The sequence below is a fragment of the Lithobates pipiens genome, unplaced genomic scaffold (genome assembly GCF_037356315.1).
Source record: "Lithobates pipiens isolate NorthernLeopardFrog02 unplaced genomic scaffold, aLitPip1_a1.2 Scaffold_18, whole genome shotgun sequence".
NCBI classification, from domain to species: domain Eukaryota; kingdom Metazoa; phylum Chordata; class Amphibia; order Anura; family Ranidae; genus Lithobates; species Lithobates pipiens.
Genome location: NW_027507758.1, coordinates 196,584,016 through 196,607,581, shown reverse-complemented (window position 1 = coordinate 196,607,581; position 23,566 = coordinate 196,584,016). Strand labels below are relative to the sequence as shown.

The window sequence follows — 23,566 nt, the reverse complement described above, 5'->3', positions numbered from 1 at the left end:
TTTCCCCACCATACTGCCCCCATAACTGCCCCATCAAAGCTGCCCATCAAAATTGCCCCATCATACTGCCACCATAAAAATTGCCCCATCATACTGCCCCATCAAATTACCCCATAATACCGCCACCATCAAAATTGCCCCATCCAAAGGAACAAAATTGACCACATCATACTGCTCACATCAAATTTGCCCCCAACAAAGTTGCCCCAACAAAAATGCCCCATCATACTGCCACCATCAAAATTGCCCCATCAAATTTGCCCCATCATACTGCCACCATCAAAATTACCCCATCATACTGCCCCCATCAAAAATGCCTCATTAAAATGTCCCCTCCATGCTGCCCCATCAAAACTGCCCATCAAAATTGCCCCATCATACTGCCCCATCAAATTACCCTATCATACCACCACCATCAAAATTGCCCCATCAAAACTGCCCCCACCAAAAGGAACAATATTGACCCCATCATACTGCTCCCATCAAATTTGCCCCAACAAAACTGCCCCATCATACTGCCACCATCAAAATTGCCCCATCATACTGCCCCATCAAATTTGCCCCAATCAAAATTGCCTCATCATACTGCCACCATAAAGATTGCCCCATCAAAACAGCCCCATCAACACTGTCCCATCAAAACTGCCCCATCAAAATTGTCCCATCATACTGCCCTCATCAAAATTGCCCCAATCCAAATTGCCCCCTCCTGCTGCCCCCATCAAAACTGCTTCATCAAAATTGCTCCATCATACTGCCATCAAAATAGCTCCATCATACTGCCCCCTCAAAATTGCCCCATCAAAACTGCCACAATCAAAATTGCCCCATAATACTGCCCCCATCAAAATTATCCCATCACAACTGCCCCATCAAAATTGCCCTCATAAAAACTACCCCATCATACTGCCACCATAAAAATTGCTCCATAATACTGCCCCATCAAATTACCCCATCATATCGCCACATCAAAATCATACTGCCCCATCAAAATTGCCCCCATACAAATTGGCCGATAATACCGCCACCAACAAAATGGCCCCATCATACTGCCACCATCAAAATTGCCCCATTATACTGCCACAATCAAAATTGCCCCATCAAAATTTTCCCATCAAAATTTCCCCACCATACTGCCCCCATAACTGCCCCATCAAAGCTGCCCATCAAAATTGCCCCATCATACTGCCACCATAAAAATTGCCCCATCATACTGCCCCATCAAATTACCCCATAATACCGCCACCATCAAAATTGCCCCATCCAAAGGAACAAAATTGACCACATCATACTGCTCACATCAAATTTGCCCCCAACAAAGTTGCCCCCAACAAAGTTGCCCCAACAAAAATGCCCCATCATACTGCCACCATCAAAATTGCCCCATCAAATTTGCCCCATCATACTGCCACCATCAAAATTACCCCATCATACTGCCCCCATCAAAAATGCCTCATTAAAATGTCCCCTCCATGCTGCCCCATCAAAACTGCCCATCAAAATTGCCCCATCATACTGCCCCATCAAATTACCCTATCATACCACCACCATCAAAATTGCCCCATCAAAACTGCCCCCACCAAAAGGAACAATATTGACCCCATCATACTGCTCCCATCAAATTTGCCCCAACAAAACTGCCCCATCATACTGCCACCATCAAAATTGCCCCATCATACTGCCCCATCAAATTTGCCCCAATCAAAATTGCCTCATCATACTGCCACCATAAAGATTGCCCCATCAAAACAGCCCCATCAACACTGTCCCATCAAAACTGCCCCATCAAAATTGTCCCATCATACTGCCCTCATCAAAATTGCCCCAATCCAAATTGCCCCCTCCTGCTGCCCCCATCAAAACTGCTTCATCAAAATTGCTCCATCATACTGCCATCAAAATAGCTCCATCATACTGCCCCCTCAAAATTGCCCCATCAAAACTGCCACAATCAAAATTGCCCCATAATACTGCCCCCATCAAAATTATCCCATCACAACTGCCCCATCAAAATTGCCCTCATAAAAACTACCCCATCATACTGCCACCATAAAAATTGCTCCATAATACTGCCCCATCAAATTACCCCATCATATCGCCACATCAAAATCATACTGCCCCATCAAAATTGCCCCCATACAAATTGGCCGATCATACCGCCACCAACAAAATGGCCCCATCATACTGCCACCATCAAAATTGCCCCATTATACTGCCACAATCAAAATTGCCCCATCAAAATTTTCCCATCAAAATTTCCCCACCATACTGCCCCCATAACTGCCCCATCAAAACTGCCCATCAAAATTGCCCCATCATACTGCCACCATAAAAATTGCCCCATCATACTGCCCCATCAAATTACCCCATAATACCGCCACCATCAAAATTTCCCCATCCAAAGGAACAAAATTGACCACATCATACTGCTCACATCAAATTTGCCCCCAACAAAGTTGCCCCAACAAAAATGCCCCATCATACTGCCACCATCAAAATTGCCCCATCAAATTTGCCCCATCATACTGCCACCATCAAAATTACCCCATCATACTGCCCCCATCAAAAATGCCTCATCAAAATGTCCCCTCCATGCTGCCCCATCAAAACTGCCCATCAAAATTGCCCCATCATACTGCCCCATCAAATTACCCTATCATACCACCACCATCAAAATTGCCCCATCAAAACTGCCCCCACCAAAAGGAACAATATTGACCCCATCATACTGCTCCCATCAAATTTGCCCCAACAAAACTGCCCCATCATACTGCCACCATCAAAATTGCCCCATCATACTGCCCCATCAAATTACCCCCATAAAATTGCCCCATTATACTGCCACCATCAAAATTTTCCCTATCAAAACGGCTTCATCAAATTGCCCCATCATGCTGCCCCTTCAAAATTGCCCCATCATACTGCTCAATAAAAACTGCCTCATCAAATTGCCCCATCATACTGCCCCATCAAAACTGCCCCATCAAAATTGTCCCATCATACTGCCACCATCAACATTGCCCCATCAAAACTGCCCCCATCAAAATTGCTCCATCATAATTGCACCATACTGCCACCATCAAAATTGCGCCAATCAAAACTGCCCCATCATGCTGCCCCCTTCAAAACTGCCCCATCAAATTGCTCCATCATACTGCCCCATCAAAACTGCCCCATCAAAATTGCCACCATCAGCATTGCCCCATTATACTGCCCCCTTCAAAACTATCCCATCTAATTGCCCTCATTAAATTGCCCCATCATACTGCCCCCATCAAAATTGCCCCCGTCAAAATTGCCCCATCATACCGCCTTCGTAAAAATTGCCCCCATCAAATTGCCCCATCATACTGCCACCATCAAAATTGCCCCATCAAAACTACCCCCATCAAAAGGAAAACTATTGACCCCATCATACTGCTCCCATCAAATTTGCCCCAACAAAGTTGCCCCCATCATACTGCCACCATCAAAATTGCCCCATCATACTGCCCCATCAAATTTGCCCCAATCAAAATTGCCTCATTATACTGCCACCATTAAGATTGCCCCATCATACTGCCCCATCAAAATTGCCACCATCAACATTGCCCCATTATACTGCCCCCTTCAAAACTATCCCATCTAATTGCCCTCATTAAATTGCTCCATCATACTGCCCCCATCAAAATTGTCCAATCAAAATTGCCCATCAAAACTGCCTCCATCAAAAATTCCCCCATCAAAATTGCACCATCATACTGCCACAGCAAAATTGCCTCACACTGCCCCATCAAAATTTCCCCATCAAATTTCCCTCATCATACCATCCCCATCAAACTGCCCCATCATACGGCCACCATCAAAATTGCCCAATCAAAACTGCCCCATCATACTACCCCAATCAAAATTGCCCCATCATACTGCCACCATCAAAATTTCCCCATCAAAACTGCCACCTTCAAAATTGCCCCATCACCACTGCCCTATCAATTTGCCCTCATAAAATTGCCCCATCAAAACTGTCACCATCAAAATTGCCCCATCAACACTGCCCCAAATTGTCCCATCAAAAGTGCCCCATCATAGTGCCCCCAAATTCCCACCAACAAAACAGCCACCAACAAAATTGCCCCATCATACTGCCACCGTCGAAAGTGCCCCATAAAAATTGCCCAATCAAAATTGCCCCCATAAAAATTGCCCCATCATACTGCCCCTTCAAATTGCCCCCATCAAACTGTCCCATCATACTGCCATCATCAAAACTGCCCCCATCAAAATTGCCCCATCATAAACTTTCTTTTAATAAATGATTAGTAAAGGCTGTGCTGTTCCTGGGCTCTGTCTGTAATCAGAGCTAAGATGTTCCAGCTTGCAACCCCCACCGCCCATCACTGTGTATAATAAACTTTGGTAACCATGGCAACAAAAGCCAGTTTACCCTTTTTAAAAATGGTGCTGGCCGCCGCCCTTTCAAGTTTTGAAATAATGCAATGCTACAGCCCAGCAATGCCTATTGTCTCCTGGGATTTATGACAAACATCTGCCAGGAGGCATTCCAGACTGGAAATGACGCGCTTGCCGCGACTGAGAAGAGGAAATTAAGATTTCAATCTTCATTTTACATAGAACCTACCGTATCTCAGTGCTGCTCCACAGATTGGGCAGGAGGCACTCTCCCCTGTGCCCCAGATGTGAGGGGGCTAACGGTGACCTTATACACCTCCTATAGCGATGTCCAAAACTCTTCAGGTATTGGAAAGAGGTGACTAATACTATATCAGCCATATACCAGTCCACTGTCCAGCTCCACCCGATCACATGTTTGTTTGGCGCGATAGACAAGGAACTTTTTGTCCCTCCAACAAATATAGCTGTACTGAAACTGCTATATATTGCACGGAAGCAGATAGCTCGCCTATGGTTGACAGTCCATAGCCCAACCACAAAACAGTGGATTGAACAAGTTAATAATACGCTTATTAAATAAAAACTGACATATCAACATACAAATGCAGTCAAAAAAGTTCTATAAACATTAGCAGCCATGCAAGATACCCCGGGCCTGGCACCCTCTCAGTTAGTGCTGAATAGATTACTTCAGATGTAAACTACTGAACATTTACAAGCATTGGCCAATTGTCTGTACCAAATCAAGATACTATATAGTAGTGGGACAGCTTGGGGACACAGACACCATTTTAGATACCATCCTCTGTGGGAATCAGCTTGCGGGCTAGTCCACAGTGATCCAATCGGTTCCCGGTGGTGAGAGAAGACATTAGTTAGATTCACCTTCCCATTGGAAGGTTGTTGGTTCATTTACAATTTCAATTTTTTTTCAGGAATACCAAAAAGTGTCAGATACACTCGTTCTTAATCTACGAGGAAAATGTTTTGAACTAAAAGCAGAAATGACAAATGCATGATTTAAATGTATTGTTAGAAATAGCAAGATCAAGTTCCAGACTATAGACCAACAATTGATCATAATACTGATGCTAATTTATTTCCTGTAAAACCTCAAGGTCTATTTTTACAACATACACTTGTTACTATGACACAATAAAGACTTTTTTGATCAAAAAAAAGTAAAACATATTCCGTTTTTCAAAATTGTTGCTATTTTTTGTTTATAGCGGAAAAAATAAAAACCGCAGAGGTGATCAAATACCACCAAAAGAAAGCTCTCTTTGTGGGAAGAAAAGGACGTCAATGTTTGGGTGCAAGGTTGCACGACCACGCAATTGTCAGTTAAAGTGTCGCATTGCCGAATCGCGAAAAGTACTCTGGTCAGGAAGTGGGTAAAATCTTCTGGGGCTGAAGCGGTTAAGACTGCAGTGGATAATTGTCGCTCTAACACATATACAGTGCATCCGGAAAGTATTCACATTGATTCACTTTTTCCACATTTTGTTATGTTACAGCCTTATTCCAAAATGGATTCAATTCACAACAATACACTATAATGACAACGTAAAAGACGTTTGTTTGAAATCTTTGCAAATTTATTAAAAATAAAAAACAAAATAACATAATAATAATAAGTATAGAATGAAATGAAAAGTAACAGAAAAAGGGAATGGGTGGGTGGGATATGAGAGCCTACGACCATAAGGGAGGAGGCAGAAGGAGGGCAGGTTTTATGCAGCCTGACTCCTCCTACAAATACAGGCTGACCTGCGGTCAGCCTTACACTTGTACTCTGAGTCAATCTGTGGATAGTATAGGAAAGGAACAAAGAGCAACAGAGAACATTGACCTGAGGTGTACCGGGGTCACGTGGTCATTATGCCTAAAAGGGGGTAAAAATAAACACAGTAGGATGAAAAATTGACAAACAGATTTATTACACACTGAAATAATGTTCAATCTGCCAAATTGACAAACGCTTGTGACATCTCAAAAAGTGGCTCTGGAACATACCCAGAGAAGCAAGACAATCTCCACCTACCCGAATTCTAAATAATAAGGGCCGGGACCCCTTGGTGCAAAGCTACGGATGCTGCTCCAATCCTGAATGATTGGGCAGAGTATGCTTTAGGGTCCAGACCCCGATTGGCCAAAAGGGGACGGCAATGAAGTACGCATAGAGCTGTGTAGAGGGGAGCACAAGGAAAAGGCAACAGTGGACCATTCCTGGGTTTATCAGACGTAACACTAATGAGCTGGTCTAACACCAAACCCGGGCACCACGCCTTTCCAGTCTCCAAGAACCTGATGTCAGTGCCTAGGGATGAGCTTGGTGATTGAGTTAAACACATGTTCGACTCGAACACCGGCTGTTCGCCCGTTCGGCGAAGCCAGAACTCTGTGGGCCGTTCGCGCCAAATTCATGTGACGCTCACAGCCCACAATGCACTGCGCCATCGCAGTGCATTGCTGGCTCATGATTGGCCAGAACTCTATGGGCCGTTCGCGCCAAATTTATGTGACGCTCACGGCCCACAATGCACTGCGCCATCGCAGTGCATTGCTGGCTCATGATTGGCCAAGCATGCACTGTGACCCCGCATGCTTTGCCAATCACAGCGCCGGCAGTGAGGAGAGCCATGATTGGCCACAGGCAGGATGCCTGTGGCCAATCATAGCTCAGGCTGTGTAGTACACGCCCCACACTATATAAGGCCGCCTGCGCGGCGGCCTTGTGTAGTGTGTTGGTGTCTGTAGGAGTTAGTGGGTGTTCTCTGTACCTTCAACGCAGTATACACTGTCCGTTATCCACCGATTTAGCGTTCTTGCTCTTCTGTAATTGAGCTTTCAGCCAGCTTGTCAGAAGTCTGGAGGGGGGCCGAGATGCTGAGAGGGCTCTACTTGCGGCCGAGTGCAGCACAACCCTGAAGATGACACAGGGATGCAGTGCCCACAGAAGCACGGGTTGCCTGGTAGTAGCAGCAGATGACAGGAGCTGACTCTGGGGGCAACCGTGCTTGGGAAGTCCAAGAGAAGAATGAATGAAAGTCCAATAGCAGGGTCAAGGCCAGGCCGGGGGTCAAACACAGTAGATCAGTCCTGAGGTCGGAGCTACAGGTCCAGAGCTGAAGACCGGAGCATTGGAGTCCAAAGCCGAGCCGGGATCAGATGCAGGAAGCAGACAAGGGACGTTGGGTACAAGCAAGTAGTAAGAGCCAGGAGAACAACAGGAGCAGGTCAAACAAGCCAGGTCGGTACACAGGACAGCAGAAATCACGGACACGGGTATACAGGAGAAGCTGACGATAATCCAGCAATGCAGCACTGTCAGACGAACGTTTAAATAGGTAAGGCACCTATGTCACGTCGTATGCGCGCCATTGTGTTCGTACGCCTACGATGTTGTAACGTTATGCGTTTGTACCACCATCGCGTACGCGCGCTTGCTCAAACATAATACCGGGCGTTTTAGAAAAACATTGCGCCTCCGAGTTCGCTGACCCGCGTTAACACGACCATACCTTGCGAGGTTGCGCATAGGGATGTGCCTATTTCCCTGACTCAGCTGCAGGAGTTTGTGGGTGTTGTGTGTGTGCCCTGACCGCAGTGTACACCATTATCCACCTATATAGCTATATTGCTCTTCTGTAATTGAGCTTTCAGCCAGCTGCAGGAGTTTGTGGGTGTTGTCTGTGTGCCCTTACCGCAGTGTACACCATTATCCACCTATATAGCTATATTGCTTTTCTGTAATTGAGCTTTCAGCCAGCTGCAGGAGTTGGTAGGTGTTGTCTCTGTGCCCTGACCGCAGTATACTCCAAACTTTATCCACCTATATAGCTGTATTGCTCTTCTGTAATTGAGCTTTCAGCCAGCTGCAGGAGTTTGTGGGTGTTGTCTGTGTACCCTGACCGTAGTATACACCATTATCCACTTATATAGCTATATTGCTCTTCTGTAATTGAGCTTTCAGCCAGCTGCAGGAGATTGTGGGTGTTGTCTGTGTGACCTGAGTGCAGTATACACCATTATCCACCTATATAGCTATATTGCTCTTCTGTAATTGAGCTATCAGCCATCTGCAGGAGTTTCTGGGTGTTGTCTGTGTGACCTGAGTGCAGTATACACCATTATCCACCTATTTTGCTCTTCTCTAATTGAGCCATCTGCCATCTGCAGGAGTTAGTTGGTGTTGTGTGCCTCCAGCACAGTATACACCGGTATCTACCCTTTAATTCCTGTTGTTCTATAATAAAGGCATCTGCAGGAGTTAGTGGGCGTTGTGTGCCTCCAGCACAATATACACTAACCAATTGCTGGTTTTCCAATCTCCCTTCAGGTCATTACCATGTCTGGAAGGCCAACAAGGAGAGGCAGACAGGCACGAGCCGATAAAAGAGGGCAAGCAGGCTCTGTGTCTAGAGACAACAGTGCTGGTCGTGCATTGTCATCAGCACGTGGCCATGGGACACGCTTGTCCTTCTTTTCGGCAGCTGGACATGTTGAGCCGCAACATGCCAACGACTTGGTAGAGTGGATGACCAAGCCCTCTTCATCCTCCTCATCCTCTCTCACCCAGTCTCAGGGTACTAGCAAAGCAGCTGCCAACGCATCGTCTTCCCTCGTCTCAATGTCATCATCAGTGACTCCTTCCCTAGACCCACCACATCCTCCTGAGGAGTCTCCTGAACTCTTTGAGCACAGTGTTGGGTACATGCTCCAGGAGGATGCCCAGTGTTTTGTAGCCTCTGATGATGACACTCAGCTAGAGGAAGGCAGTAGCGTGAGCACAGAGAGAGGAGATGCTCAAGAAGGACAGCAATCTGGCAGTCATGTTCCACACGCTGCAGCATTCTGCCAGGTTTGCTCCAGCGATGAAGAGGGAGGAGATGATGAGGGCACTGACTCCACGCGGGTGCCTGGTAGAAGAGAGGAGGAGGAGGAGGCGCATCTCCAACGAGGCAGGATGCCCTCCGGGGCCATCTTAGGGGCAGCACACCGACTGAATCACACCGCAAAGCTCCGCCTGTGCAGGGCGCTGCCTCTGTGCGTTATTCTAAAAGTTCTTTGGTGTGGGCCTTTTTTGAGACGAGTGCATCAGATCGCACCGCTGCTATTTGCAACATATGTCTCAAGCGTATCTCGCGTGGCCAAAACATCATCCGCTTGGGCACCACATGCTTGACCAGACATATGTTGACCTGCCATGCAGCTCGTTGGTAAGCATACCTCAAAGACTTACACCAAAGAACAAAGCAGACCTCTCCTTGCCCCTCATCAGCTGGGATCTCCAACCCCACTAGACCTTCAGTCCTCTCTGAAACCTGCTCTGAGAGGAATGAAGGTGTAGAATTAGGTGTGTCACAGCCAAGTGCTTGCAGGCACTCTGCTAGCAGTACACCCATGTCCGATTATAGCAGGCAAATTTCCCTGCCCCAGCTGCTGGACCGTCGAAAGAAGTTCACTCCCAGCCATCCACATGCCCAGCGGTTGAATGCTAGCTTGGCTAAATTGCTAGCATTTCAACTGCTGCCTTTTCAGTTGGTAGACTCGGCCCCCTTCCGCGAGTTTGTACAATGTGCGGTTCCTTAGTGGCAGGTCGCCATTTTTCTCACAGAAGGCATTTAGGCTCTTTACGGGCATGTGGAAGGCAATGTCCTTGCCTCGCTGGACAGGGCGGTCAGTGGTAAGGTGCATATTACCGCTGACTCATGGTCCATCAGACATGGACAGGGACGTTACCTGTCTTTCACAGCCCATTGGGTCACTCTTCTGGCAGCTGGGAAGGATGCAGGACAAGGTGCAGTAGTGTTGGAGATTGTTCCGCCACCACGCCTCCAAAATGCTACTACTGGTTGTGACACACCCCTCTCCTCTACCCCCTCCTCTTCTTCTTCCTCCATGGCCTCTTCTAGTGCTCTGTCCTCGGAACCAGTGGTGCTCCGTAGGCGTTCAAGGGGCTACGCAAGTACGCAGGCAAAACGATGCCATGCCGTGCTTGCGCTGGTTTGTTTGGGGGACAGGAGCCATACTGGGGCAAATATTTTGTCAGCTCTGCAGGGGCAGGCTGAGAGGTGGTTGACGTCACGCCAGCTTAAGCCAGGATTGGTGGTTTGCGACGATGGCACCAAACTCCTCTCTGCCCTCCGAGAGGGACAACTGACCCATGTGCCCTCTGTGGCTCACGTCCTTAACCTGGTGGTGCAGCGGTTCTTGGGCAGGTACCCGGGCTTACAGGATGTCCTGAAGCAGGCCAGGAAAGTCTGTGTGCATTTCCAATGACCATCTAATGCCTGTGCTTGGCTGGCTGAGCTCCAAACGGAGTTGAACCTGCCCAAGAACCTCCTTATATGTGACATGCCCACCAAGTGGAATTCAATGTTGGCCATGCTGCAGCGGCTGCACACGCAGCAGAGAGCCATCAATGAGTACCTGTGCAACTACGGCACCAGGACAGGGTCAGGGAGCTTGGTTTTTTCTCACCACACCAGTGGGGCATGATCAGGGATGCATGCACTGTCCTGTCACCGTTTGAGGAGGCCCCAAGGATGGTGAGCAGTGACAGTGCATGCATCAGTGACACTGTACCTCTTGTTCACCTGTTGGAGCATACGCTGCGTGGAATAATGGACAGGGCACTTGAGGCAGAACAGAGGCAGGAAGAGGAGGACTTCCTTGCCTCTCAATGTCCCCTTTATCCAGACAGTGTTCCTACTGTCCCACTCATCACACAGGAAGAGGAGGAGGAGGAGGATGATTGTGTCAACATGGAGGTGGAGGCTGGCACTCAGCATCAGCAGCAGCAGTCTTGTAGGGATGATTTACAGTCCCAAGAAACCCGTGGACTTGTACATGGCTGGGAGGAGGTAGCTGCGGATCATGTTGTCCTTAGTGACCCAGAGGACTCCGGACCGAATGCCTCAGCTAACCTACGCTGCATGGCCTCCCTGATCCTGCAAAGCCTGTGGAAGGATCCTCGTATTCTTCGGATCAAGGAGAGGGACCATTACTGGCTGGCCACTCTCCTTGATCCACGGTACAAGGGTAAGGTTGCCGACCTTATCTTGCTGTCGCAGAGGGAGCAGAGGATGAGACATCTCCGGGAGGCCTTGCAGAAAGGTCTGTGCAACGCGTTCCCAGAGACTGGGAGGTTACAAACTCCTGGTCCTGGACAACGTGTTTCTGAGGCATCGGTCAGAAGGAGCGGTGGAGAAGGTGGCCGTCTGACCGATGCGTTCAGCCCCAAGGTATGATCGGTTCCAGCAGCCATCGCCAGCATCTGATTTACATGGTGCAGGAATACCTAGAGGCAAGGTCAGACTTGGACACCTTTCCCACCGAAAATCCTCTGGCTTACTGGGTCTTGAGGATGGATCACTGGCCAGAGCTTGCACAGTATGCAATTGAGCTACTGGCCTGTCCTGCATCCAGCGTTCTTTCGGGACGCACCTTCAGTGCTGCTGGTGGCTTTGTTACCAATAACAGGGTGCGCCTATCCACTGACTCGGTTGATCGACTGACCTTCATAAAGATGAATCAGTTTTGGATCACCCACAGCTACCAAGCACCTGAAGCTGATGTAACCGAATAATTTTTTTTGAAATATCACATCCCTTCAAGACTGCCCATGCTGATGCTGAGTGACTGTCCTGTTATGTTGATTATATATCCTCTTCTTCCTCTGCTGATGTCTTGGAAGAACATTTTTGGTTCTGGGTGATGCCACCAGCCCAATTTTTCTGCCCCTGTTTAACAGGGGCGTTTAATTACAATTTTTGATGCAATACTTTGCAGCAGGGCTCATTCCTGCACTACAACTAGAGTATATGGGAGAGGTTGCAGTGTGGTGGCACCAGCACCAGTGCCTAAGGCCCAATTTTTCTGCCCCTGTTTAATAGGGGCGTTTAATTACAATTTTTGAAGCAATGCTTTGCAGCAGGGCTCATTCCTGCACTACAACTAGAGTATATGGGAGAGGTTGCAGTGTGGTGGCACCAGCACCAGTGCCTAAGGCCCAATTTTTCAGCCCCTGTTTAATAGGGGCGTTTAATTACAATTTTTGAAGCAATGCTTTGCAGCAGGGCTCATTCCTGCACTACAACTAGAGTATATGGGAGAGGTTGCAGCGTCGTGGCACCAGCACCAGTGCCTAAGGCACCATTTTTCAGCCCCTGTTTAACAGGGGCGTTTAATTACAATTTTTGAAGCAATGCTTTGCAGCAGGGCTCATTCCTGCACTACAACTAGAGTATATGGGAGAGGTTGCAGTGTCGTCGCACCAGCACCAGTGCCTAAGGCCCAATTTTTCAGCCCCTGTTTAACAGGGGCATGTATTACAATTCTTGATACAATATTTCACAGCATGGCCCATTCTTGTGCCCATCGAGATTAACTGTGAGGACTTATAGTGTTGTGGCACGAACACCAGCACCACAACCACCAAAGGCCCAAGTTTTCTACCACTGTTCAACAATGGCATGTAATTACAATTCTTGATATAATCGTTCACAGCAGGGTGCTCCAGCGCCCTGACCAAGAGTCACTTTGAGGGCTTGCAATGCTGTGACAACACCAACACCTTGTTCCGCCATTTCTGCAGAGCATATAGGGCAGACCCCTACTTTTAAACATCCAACTTACAAACATCTCCTACTTGCAAACGGAAGGAGACAACAGGAAGTGAGTTGAAAAAAGATGGACGGCGAAACAAATTATACAGGGGTGATAACCCTTCCCTATGTTTTCCAAAAAGCTTAAAAATAGATTTTTTGACTGGAGCTACACTTTAAAAATGTACCAGTTCAAAATTACAAACAGATTCTACTTAACACAACAAACCTACACAGTCCCTGTCTTGTTTGCACCGCCTGTATACTGTTGTTCTGAGTATATAGGGCCTGGGGGCACCACGCCTTTCCTTTTTTTAATATGGGTACGGGGTTCCCCTTAACATCCGTACAAGACCCAAAGGGGCTGGTAATGGGCAGGGGGGGCTACCCATGCCATTTTTCTCAATGATTTTCATCCATATTGCTGGAACCTGATATTACATTAAAACCGCAAGCAGTTTTAAATTACTTTTCTTGATCATACATCACGGGACACAGGAGCTCATTACATAGTGGGTTATATAGCCACTTCTGGTGATTGGACACTGGTTAACCCCAATTAAGGAGAATTCCTCCCCTATATAAACCCTCCCATATGGGAGGCACCTCAGTTTTTTCGCCAGTGTCTATGGTGGTTGGTCACGTAAAACATGTGCTATGAAGAAAGCTCTGTGCAGGTCCCTGCGGGGGCCTAAGGGCTACAACAAACCGGATCCATATCTCGGGCCGATATTTGACTCCCAAGATGGTATGGTACCCGGGCCTCGTCATCCGAAGAAACGAGGTTTGGCCTGTAAGTCCTCTCCTATTGGAAGACTGGGCTCTGGGAAAACCAGACTTGGTGTACTATTTACATAGTGGCACGAAAGTTTCTGGCAGAGTCTTTTACATGGTCCAGGTAGGAGGTTCTTCTGAGAAAGAACCCCAAAAAAACCTGAAGGTTGGCACAACTCTGCCCGCCATGATGGGTGAAGGCTGGAATCTGTCTGTTTTCAGCAATTCCTGCGGCGAGGACAGGTAAGGGAAGTTAATCCTATATATATTATGGATTTCTTCATTGAGTAGTAGTATGTCTTACCTGGTATCCACCACTAGAGGGAGTAAGAGCAGCCTGATGCATACTTACATGCCTTTTCAGTACACACGCTCAGTGAAGCCTGGTTCTCCAGCTGTCTCACGTCTCCACTGCAATCCCTGCCACAATAGAGGTAATACAGGGGTCCCACATAGTCTGGGGGTCCCACGCAGCTCCGATAGAGTTTCCCTTTCCCCCCTGGATTCTGCGGTCCTCGTGCGCGCACACTGGACGCGCTCCCAGCCTAATGGAGGAGGGGGGAGTGTGGTTGTGAGCCGTGCACGCCAGGCGGCAGATTTAAAAAGCCCAGAGCGTCAAGGGGCTGTAAGTGGAGACACAGAAGCTGTGGGCAGTAAGCATCCCGAGGGATTGGATCCAGGCAAACCTTAGACACCTACTCAGCATCAGGTTGTGCAGTTTAAGCATATATATTTATTGTGAGGCTTTAAGCACAACAGTGATTGCACTTTGTACTAGTACCTCTGCTTTGTAGCTTAGGACTATGTCTCCTCCTAAGAGTGTCTCCGGGGGAGGTAACAAGGGCACTGGTAAACTGGCACTGGTAAATCGCCGCCTAGGTCCAGGGGTACTAAAAATGCCTGTAAGCTACCATCCCCCCTGCAAGACTGGAGCCAGCCTCACAGGATGAGTCAGTGCCCCTGTCAGGTTTTGCAGCCTCTCCTAATGTGTCAGCCCCAGTATATGTCACTGAGGACTCCCTTAGGGCTACATTGGAGGGTTTTGAAGGGAGAATAATGAATTTTATTTCTGCTTCCCTGAAAGATAGCAGGAAAAGGGGTAGATCCCCTCCCTCTGCTGAGATTCCTCTTTCAGATGACTCTTCTGACAATGAGGAGAGATCCCTATCTTGGGACAGGGATCTTGAGCAGTCGGAGGAATCAGAGGAAGAGGAGAGAGTCCCCTCCTCCCAGGCGCTCAGAAAACAGGTGCAGTATTATACTGAATTGGTGCGTACCACATTCAGAATGCCTGCTGCTAAAGTCGCTACGTCCTCTGTTTCTTCCCTGGGAGTCAGGAAAGTCCCACAGACTGCCTATTCCTTCCCAATTCATCCCTTAATGGATAAATTGTTGTATGAGGATGGGGGACATCCCGATAAACTGTTTGCTCCTCCTAAAAGGTTTTCTATGCATTATCCTCTGGAGGAAACTTTCACCAAGAAGTGGGGGGTCCCATCTGTCGATGCGGCTGTTTCTTGCGTGAATAAAAACCTGACTTGTCCGTTGGATAATGCTCAGGTATTTAAAGATCCAACTGATAAGAAGCTGGAAACATTATTAAAAGCCTCCTTTTCCATGACTGGTGCTGTAGTGCAACCTACAGTCGCAGCCGTGGGGTTGTGTCAGTTCCTCAAGGAACAGGTTAAGCAGATGCTTGGCCTCCTTCCTAGTGAGGAAGTAGAGAATTATGCAGAAATACCTCAAATTCTGTGTTTCATGATTGATGCGATTTTGGATTCTGTCCAACAAGCATCTCGTTTGTCTCTGCTGTTGGTACACATGCGAAGGGCCCTATGGCTAAAGAATTGGGCAGCTGAGCTGTCATGCAAGAAGCATTTGATTGGGTTCCCGTTTGACCTCCTCCCGCCCGCCCTATAGCCGAATGACGGCCGTAGAGCAGGCGCTTTCGTCAGGGAGGCCGTCCCTGGACGTCCTGATGTTTACTTCCGCAATGCGCGTGTCCCCCAGAGACAGGCAAACACAGATTGCTGTAAACGGCCAATCACAGCGGCCGTTTACAGCGCGATTGGCGTGTCCAATGTGAGATGATCTCATATGTAAACATATGAGATCATCTCACAGCGCCGCTCTCCCTCCTCACACAGACAGCGTGTGAGGAGGGAGAGATGAACGGCTGCAGCGGCCGTAAGTGTGAAAAAAATAAAAAAAATGTAAAAAGTGCCATCCGCCCCAGTGCCAGGAGTAGCAGAATTTTTTTGGGGGTGTCATTTGTGGTATACACATGCCATGTGAGAGAAATAACCTATTACAATTACAATTTTGTGGAAAAAATAAAAATAAATGAAAAATCTTAATTTTGCAAAGAATTGTGGGAAAAAAATTACAACATCAAAAAGCTCACCATGCCTCTTACTAAATACCTTGGAATGTCTACTTTCCAAAAAGGAGACATTTGGGGGGTATTTGTACTTTCCTGGCTTGTTCGGGTCACAAGAAGGGAGATCGGCCACCAGTACATCAGATGTGATCAATTTTGTGCGATTCGCACCACAGCTTGTGGACTCTCTGACTTTCACAAAGACCAAATAATATCCACTAATTTGGGTTATTTTTACCAAAGATATGTAGCAGTAAAAATTGTGGCCAAAATTTATGAAGAAAAATTTATAATTTGCATAATTTTGTCACAGAAACAAAGAAATATGCATTTTTTTTCAAAATTTTCGGTCTTTTTTCATTTATAGCGCAAAGAATAAAAACCCCAGAGGTGATCAAATACCACCAAAAGAAAGCTCTATTTGTGGGAAAAAAAGGACAAAAAATTCATTTGGGTACAGTGTCGCATGACTGAGTAATTGTCATTCAAAGTGTGAGAGCACTAAAAGCTGAAAATTGGTCTGGGCAGGAAGGGTGTTTAAGTGCCCAGTAAGCAAGTGGTTAAAGAGGAATGTTTGTTTGGAGAAGAATTAGAGAAATTCATCCAAAAAATTTCAGGGGGTAAATCTACTCTCCTTCCAGTCAAAAGGAGCAAACGTCCATCATTTAAGCGTGCTCTCTCTCTCCCGGAGCATCAAGCTCTAAGCAGTGGCGACGGCCTTCTCAACCCTCCTCTACAGGAAAGGCTCAGGGCCGGGCCCAGGGGCAGAAAAAGACTTGGGGGCGAAAGCCTGCCAAGCAGAGCCCAAAAGCTTCCTTGTGAAGGGGCGCCCCCGCTCGGCCGAGTGGGGGGAAGGCTCCTGCAGTTTGCAGGAGCCTGGCGGGAAGAGATTCGGGACAAGTGGGTGATCTCTTCGGTATCTCTGGGCTACAGGCTAGAGTTTCAGGAGATTCCACCTTCTCGCTTTCTAAGGTCAAGGATCCCCAGGGATCCAGTAAAGCAAAAACCGCTATTTCTGGCCTTAGATCACTTAGTATCCCAGGGGGTGATAGTAGAAGTGGACCCAAAAGAACAGGGTTCAGGGTTTTACTCGAATCTCTTCACCGTTCCGAAGCCAAATGGAAGTGTCAGACCTATCCTGGATCTGAAGGATCTGAACCGGTTCTTACGTATCCGGTCCTTCCGAATGCAGTCAATTCGCACTGTGGTCTCCTCCCTGCAAGGGGGAGAGTTTATGGCATCAATAGACATCAAGGATGCATATCTCCATGTGCCAATTTTTCCCGCACAGCAAAAATATCTAAAGTTCGCTTATCTAGACGATTTGCTTCTCATGGAGAAAACAGTAGCGTTCCTGAACCACAGCGTTACCAGAACGCTAGAACACATGGAACGCCTAGGTTGGATCATAAACCTAGAAAAGTCTTCCCTACAGCCTGCCACCAGGTTGGAATACCTGGGTATGATTATCGACACCGCTCTGGGCAAGTTGTTTCTTCCAAGGCCAAAAGCCTTGGCCATTGGGGATCTGGTGCGCCTAATTCTGGGCAGGAGATCTCCCCCCCCCCCATTCAGTTGTACATGAGATTGTTAGGGAAAATAGTCGCCTCCTTCGAGGCCGTCCCATTCGCCCAGTTCCACTCAAGGCCTCTGCAGAGATGCATCCTTGCGGCTTGGAACAGGAAGTCCCAATCCTTGGATCTTCCTATGCGTCTATCCCCAGGGACACGCCAGAGTCTTGTCTGGTGGTTACAAACCAAGAATGTGCTGAAGGGCAAAACTTTTCTTCCTCTTCCATGGAAGATTATCACGACAGATGCCAGCCTGACAGGCTGGGGAGCAGTGTTGGAGGAGACGTGCTCGCAGGGGAAATGGTCTGCGATCGAGAAGCCATTGCCCATAAATGTCTTGGAGATCTGGGCAGTTTATATGGCTCTCATAAAGTGGTCTTACAGACTACGGGGTCTCCCTGTTCGGATTCAGTCCGACAATGCCACAGCAATGGCCTATATCAATCACCAGGGCGGTACCAGGAGTCTCATTGCGCAAAAAGAGGTGAATCACATACTTGTCTGGGCAGAAAAGCATGTTCCGTGTCTTTCTGCAGTCTTCATTCCAGGAGTGGAAAATTGGCAGGTGGATTTTCTGAGCCACCAGCAGTTGTGCCCAGGAGAATGGGCTCTGCACCCCGACGTGTTTCGGAACATATGTCACAGGTGGGGTACTCCAGACGTAGATCTGTTTGTGTCCAGGTTCAACAGAAAACTGGACAATTTTGTGTCAAGGACAAGAGATGCACTTGCTCAGGGGTCAGATGCTCTGACAGTTCCCTGGGATCAGTACAATCTGATTTATGCCTTCCCCCCGTGCCCGCTTCTGTCGCGGTTCCTGGGAGTCAAGAGGGAGACAAAATCGGTCCTTTTGGTAGCCTTGGCTTGGCCCAGGCAGAGATCATGAAGTTGGCAGTAGGCAGGCCGTGGATCCTCCCTCTCTGGCCAGATCTGCTCTCACAGGGTCCAATTTACCATCCTGCTTTACACAGTCTGAATTTGACGGTTTGGCTGCTGAGACCCACATTCTGAGAGACCGTGGCCTTTTGGGGCCAGTCCTTTCTACTCTGGTCAATGCCAGAAAGCCGGCCTCCAGGCTTATTTATTACAAAATCTGGAGGGCATATGTTTCCTGGTGTGAACTCAGGGAATGGCATCCTAGAAAGTATGTCATTAGCAGGATCTTGGCCTTTCTCCAGTCAGGCCTAGAAATGAATTTGGCCATAAGCACTATCAAGGTGTAGATTTCTGCCTTGTCAGTGTTTTTTCAGAAGCCACTTGCATCGCATTCCCTGGTGCGGGCTTTCATGCAGGGGGCCATGCGGATAAGACCGCCAGTCAAACCTCCGGTATGCCCATGGGATCTGAATTTGGTTCTCTCGGCTTTGCAGGGGCAACCATTTGAACCTTTGCATCTGGTTTCATTAGTTCTCCTGACTAAAAAATTGGTTTTCTTGGTAGCCATATCCACGGCTAGAAGAGTATCAGAGCTAGCAGCTCTTTTCAGCAAAGAGCCGTATCTAATTATTCATAAGGACCGGGTGGTCATGCGTCCCAACAGGTCCTTTCTACCTAAGGTGGTTTCGGGATTCCATTTGAATCAAGATGTAATCCTACCATCCTTTTTTCCGGACCCACAGTCCGCAGAAGAATCTTTGCACACTTTGGATGTGGTTAGAGCAATCAATATATATCTTCAAGCAACTGCTCAGATAAGGAAAACTGATTGCTTATTTATTTTGCCGGAAGGGCCAGGCGGCGTCAAAATCCACTCTCTCAAGGTGGATTAGACAGGTTATTTCTCAAGCCTATAGTGTTAAAGGGAAAATCCCTCCTTTTCAAGTGAAAGCGCACTCTACTAGGGCTGTAAGTGCTTCTTGGGCAGTGCATCACCAGGCCTCCCTGGCTCAGATCTGTAAGGCTGCAATTTGGTCATCAGTCCGCACATTCACCAGATTCTATCAGGTGGATGTCAGAGGGCAAGAGGATATCGCCTTTGGGCGCAGAGTACTGCAGGCTGCAGTTTAGGTCCTCCGGTCCCTGGCGGTCTATAATTATGATCTGTGTCTCCCTCCCCTCAATCTGAGCATTGCTTTGGGACATCCCACTGTGTAATGAGCTCCTGTGTCCCGTGATGTATGATCAAGAAAATGGGATTTTTATATACAGCTTACCTGTAAAATCCTTTTCTTGAGAGTACATCACGGGACACAGGGCTCCCGCCCCTCTTGGGTTTTACGTGGTTTCTTATTGCTTTGCTACAAAACTGAGGTGCCTCCCATATGGGAGGGGTTATATAGGGGAGGAATTCTCCTTAATTGGGGTTAACCACTGTTCAATCACCAGAGGTGCCTATATAACCCACTATGTAATGAGCTTCTGTGTCCCGTGATGTACTCTCAAGAAAAGGATTTTACAGGTAAGCTGTATATAAAAATCAAATTTTTTAGTTGGATGTCATTTTGTGCAGGGACTGTTCTAAACACGGGAAACACGTGGCACTTCACAGGCATACTATAGACACCCCCCAGGCACGATATTTAAAGGAATATTTCACTTTTTTTTCACTTTAATCGCCTTTAAAATCAGTGATCCCGAAAAAACGCCAGTTTTTAAAAACATTTTAGGCATTAACCCATGTCCCCTGGTGCAGGAGCCAGGTCCCCAAACCCTTTTTATGACAACATCTTGCATATTAGCCATTAAAATTAGCACTTTTTATTTTGAACGTTCGAGTACCATAGACTTCAATAGGGTTCTAAAGTTCGCACGGATTTGCGGTCCATTCGAAAGTTCTGGTGCGAACCGAACCAGGGGGTGTTCGGCTCATCCCTATCAGTGCCACCTCCCGCTTGCTGCATCTTGCGAGCATGCAGATGTAAACAGAAAAGCTGAGGTGCCTAACCAGTTGATTGGCCAAAAGTATGTGAGACCCTGGGCCACAAAGCGTAACTCCCCTGGCCTCAAAAACCATAAAGACCAGATATACCATTGCCTTGGGCACCAAGTTGGGTACCAACCAAGTGGGAGCGAACGTTTTGTGGTTCATTTTTCCTGTGACACACGTAGGGAAGCCTTCTGATTTAAATGGGCAGTGCTATATGTGGCTTACGGGACATGTTGGCGTTTTGTGGGTTGCGTGTTTTTTACTGTACGTTTTGCAGCATTTGTCATTCAAGACAAAATGTGTGTTTGCCTCTGTGTTTGGTGTGTTGTTAACAATTAACCACTTAACAATCGGCCCATAGCTAAATGACAGCTACAGGGCGGTTGGATAACTCTGGAAGGGCGTACAGTGACGTCCTCCCAGAATCCCGCTCTCCTGCGCCCCCTGGGGTGTGCACCCGAGAACATCCGTGACTGCCGGGTCCACAGGACCTGGCGCATCACGGATCATGGTAAACGGCTGCTGATAGTGGCCGTTTACCATGTGATCGCTCCGTCAAATGATGGAGTGCTCACTTGTAAATAAACCGGCGTCATATCATGACACCGGTTCCTCTCTCCCCTCTGTGTACTGATCTGTACAGTGGACGGGAGACATCGGATGGCAGCAGCGCTGTGGGCTGGATCTGTAGTGCCCACAGTGCTGCTCTTTGACAATTGCAGTCACATCCATGGATGCATCCATCCATGCTCAGTCATCCCTCCATACTCTGCAATACTCTGCAATACCCAGCCATACTCTGCAATACTCTGCAATACCTTGCAATACTCTGCCATACCCTGCAATACCCAGCCATACCCTGCAATACCCAGCCATACCCAGCCATACTCTGCAATACCCAGCCATACTCTGCAATACTCGGTGATACCCAGCCATACTCTGCAATACCCAGCCATACTCTGCAATACTTGGTAATACCCAGCCATATTCAGCGATACCCAGCCTTACCCAGGCATACTCAGCCATATCCAGCCACACTCCCCCCCCCCCCCTCCAGTCGCCCTCCGGTGCTTCTACCGACTCGCCGATATGATCGAAGCCAGGATATTTTAAAAAAAAATTTATTCCAGGCTTCCCAGCCTAGAGGTGAGATGTGGGGTTTTATTGACCCCATATATCACTGTAAAGACGACCTGTCATGCCATATTCCTATTACAAAGGATGTTTACATTCCTTGTAATAGGAATAAAAGTGATCAAAACAATTTTTTGGGAGGAAAAAGTGTCAAACCAAAATAAAGTAAAATGAATAATAAAAAAAAATGTTTTTTTAAAGTGCCCCTGTCCCCGTGTGCTTGCATGCAGAAGCGAACGCATATATAAGTCCCGCCCACATATGAAAACGGTGTTCAAACCACACATGTGAGGTATCGCTGCGAGCGTTAGAGAGAGAGAGCAATACTTCGGGCCCCAGAAATCCTCTGTAACTCAAAACATGTAACCAGTAAAAAAATTTAAAGCGTCACCTATGGGTATTTTTAAGTGGCGAAGTTTGGCCCCATTCCACGAGTGTGTGCAATTTTGAAGGGTGACATGTTAGGTATCTATTTACTCGGCGTAACTTTATCTTTCACATTATGCAAAAACATTGGGCTAAATTTACTGTTTTTTTTTTAAAGCACAAAACTCTTTTTCCCCCCAAAAAATGCATTAAAAAAATTGCTGTGCAAATACCGTGCAAGAAAAAAAGTTGCAACAACCGGCATTGTATTCTCTAGGGTCTTTGCTAATAAAACATATATAATGTTTTGGGGTTCTATGTAATTTTCTAGCAAATAAATGATGATTTTTACATGTAGGAGAGAAATGTCAGAATTGGCCTGGGTGCTCCAGAACGCCTGCAGGTGCTCCCTGCATATTGGGCCCCTGTATGTGGCCATACTGTGTAAAAGTCTCACACATGTGGTATTGCCATACTTGGGAGTAATAGCAGAATGTGTTTTGGTGTGTAATTTGTGGTATGCATATGCTGTGTGTGAGAAATATCCTGCTAATATGACAATTTTGTTAAAAAAAATAAATCTTGATTTTGCAAAGAATTATGGGAAAAAAATTACAACTTCAAAAACCTCACCTTGCCTCTTTCTAAATACCTTGGAATGTCTTCTTTCCAAAAATGGGTAATTTGGGGGGTATTTGTACTGGCTTGTTAGGGTCTCAAGAAATGAGCCGTCAGTACTTCAGGTGTGATCAGTTTTCAGATATTGGCACTATAGCTTGTGGACTCTATAACTTTCACAAAGATCAAATAATATACACCTATTTGTACTTATTTTTACCAAAGATATGTATAAGTATAAATTTTGGCCAAAATTTATGAAGAAAAATTACTAATTTGCTAAATTTTACAACAAAGAAAGTTCATTTTTTTACAGAATTTTCTGTCTTTTTTTCTTTTATAGCGCAAAAAATAAAAAACCCAGCGGTGATTAACTACCACCAAAAGAAAGCTCTATTTGTGTGAAAAAAAGGACAAACATTTCATATAGGTACAGTGTTGCATGACTGAGTAATTGTCATTTAAAATGTGAGAGCACTGAAAGGTGAAAATTGGTCTGGTTAGGAAGGGGGTTTAAGTGTCAAGTGGTTAATGTCACTGAAAGCGCAACTAGCAATTTTAGGTGTATAAAGGTGGCCATACACTATACAATCTCCTTTAGATCTGCCATCATTTATGTAGAGCAAGGGCCTGCCTGATTGGATAGAGTGATTGGCTAGATAGGTGTCTCCTCCTATTATATAAATTTGGTAAATCTAAAGGAGATTTTACAATCAAATTGTATAGTGTATGGCCACCTTTATACACCTAAAATTACTAGTTGCGCTTTCAGTGCCATTAATTGTTAACAACACATCAAACACAGAAGCAAACACACATTTTGCCATGTGAAAAGACGAGTTGCAAATGCTGC

The 23,566-nt window shown here is 46.8% G+C and overlaps 1 protein-coding gene across 1 annotated transcript in view; it reads right to left on the bottom strand.

Annotated features, from left to right (window-relative positions):
- RMDN2 (regulator of microtubule dynamics 2) overlaps positions 1-23,566 on the bottom strand; it is a 649,991-nt gene that overhangs the window by 376,333 nt on the left and 250,092 nt on the right. The gene's annotated exons all lie outside the window — the stretch shown is intronic.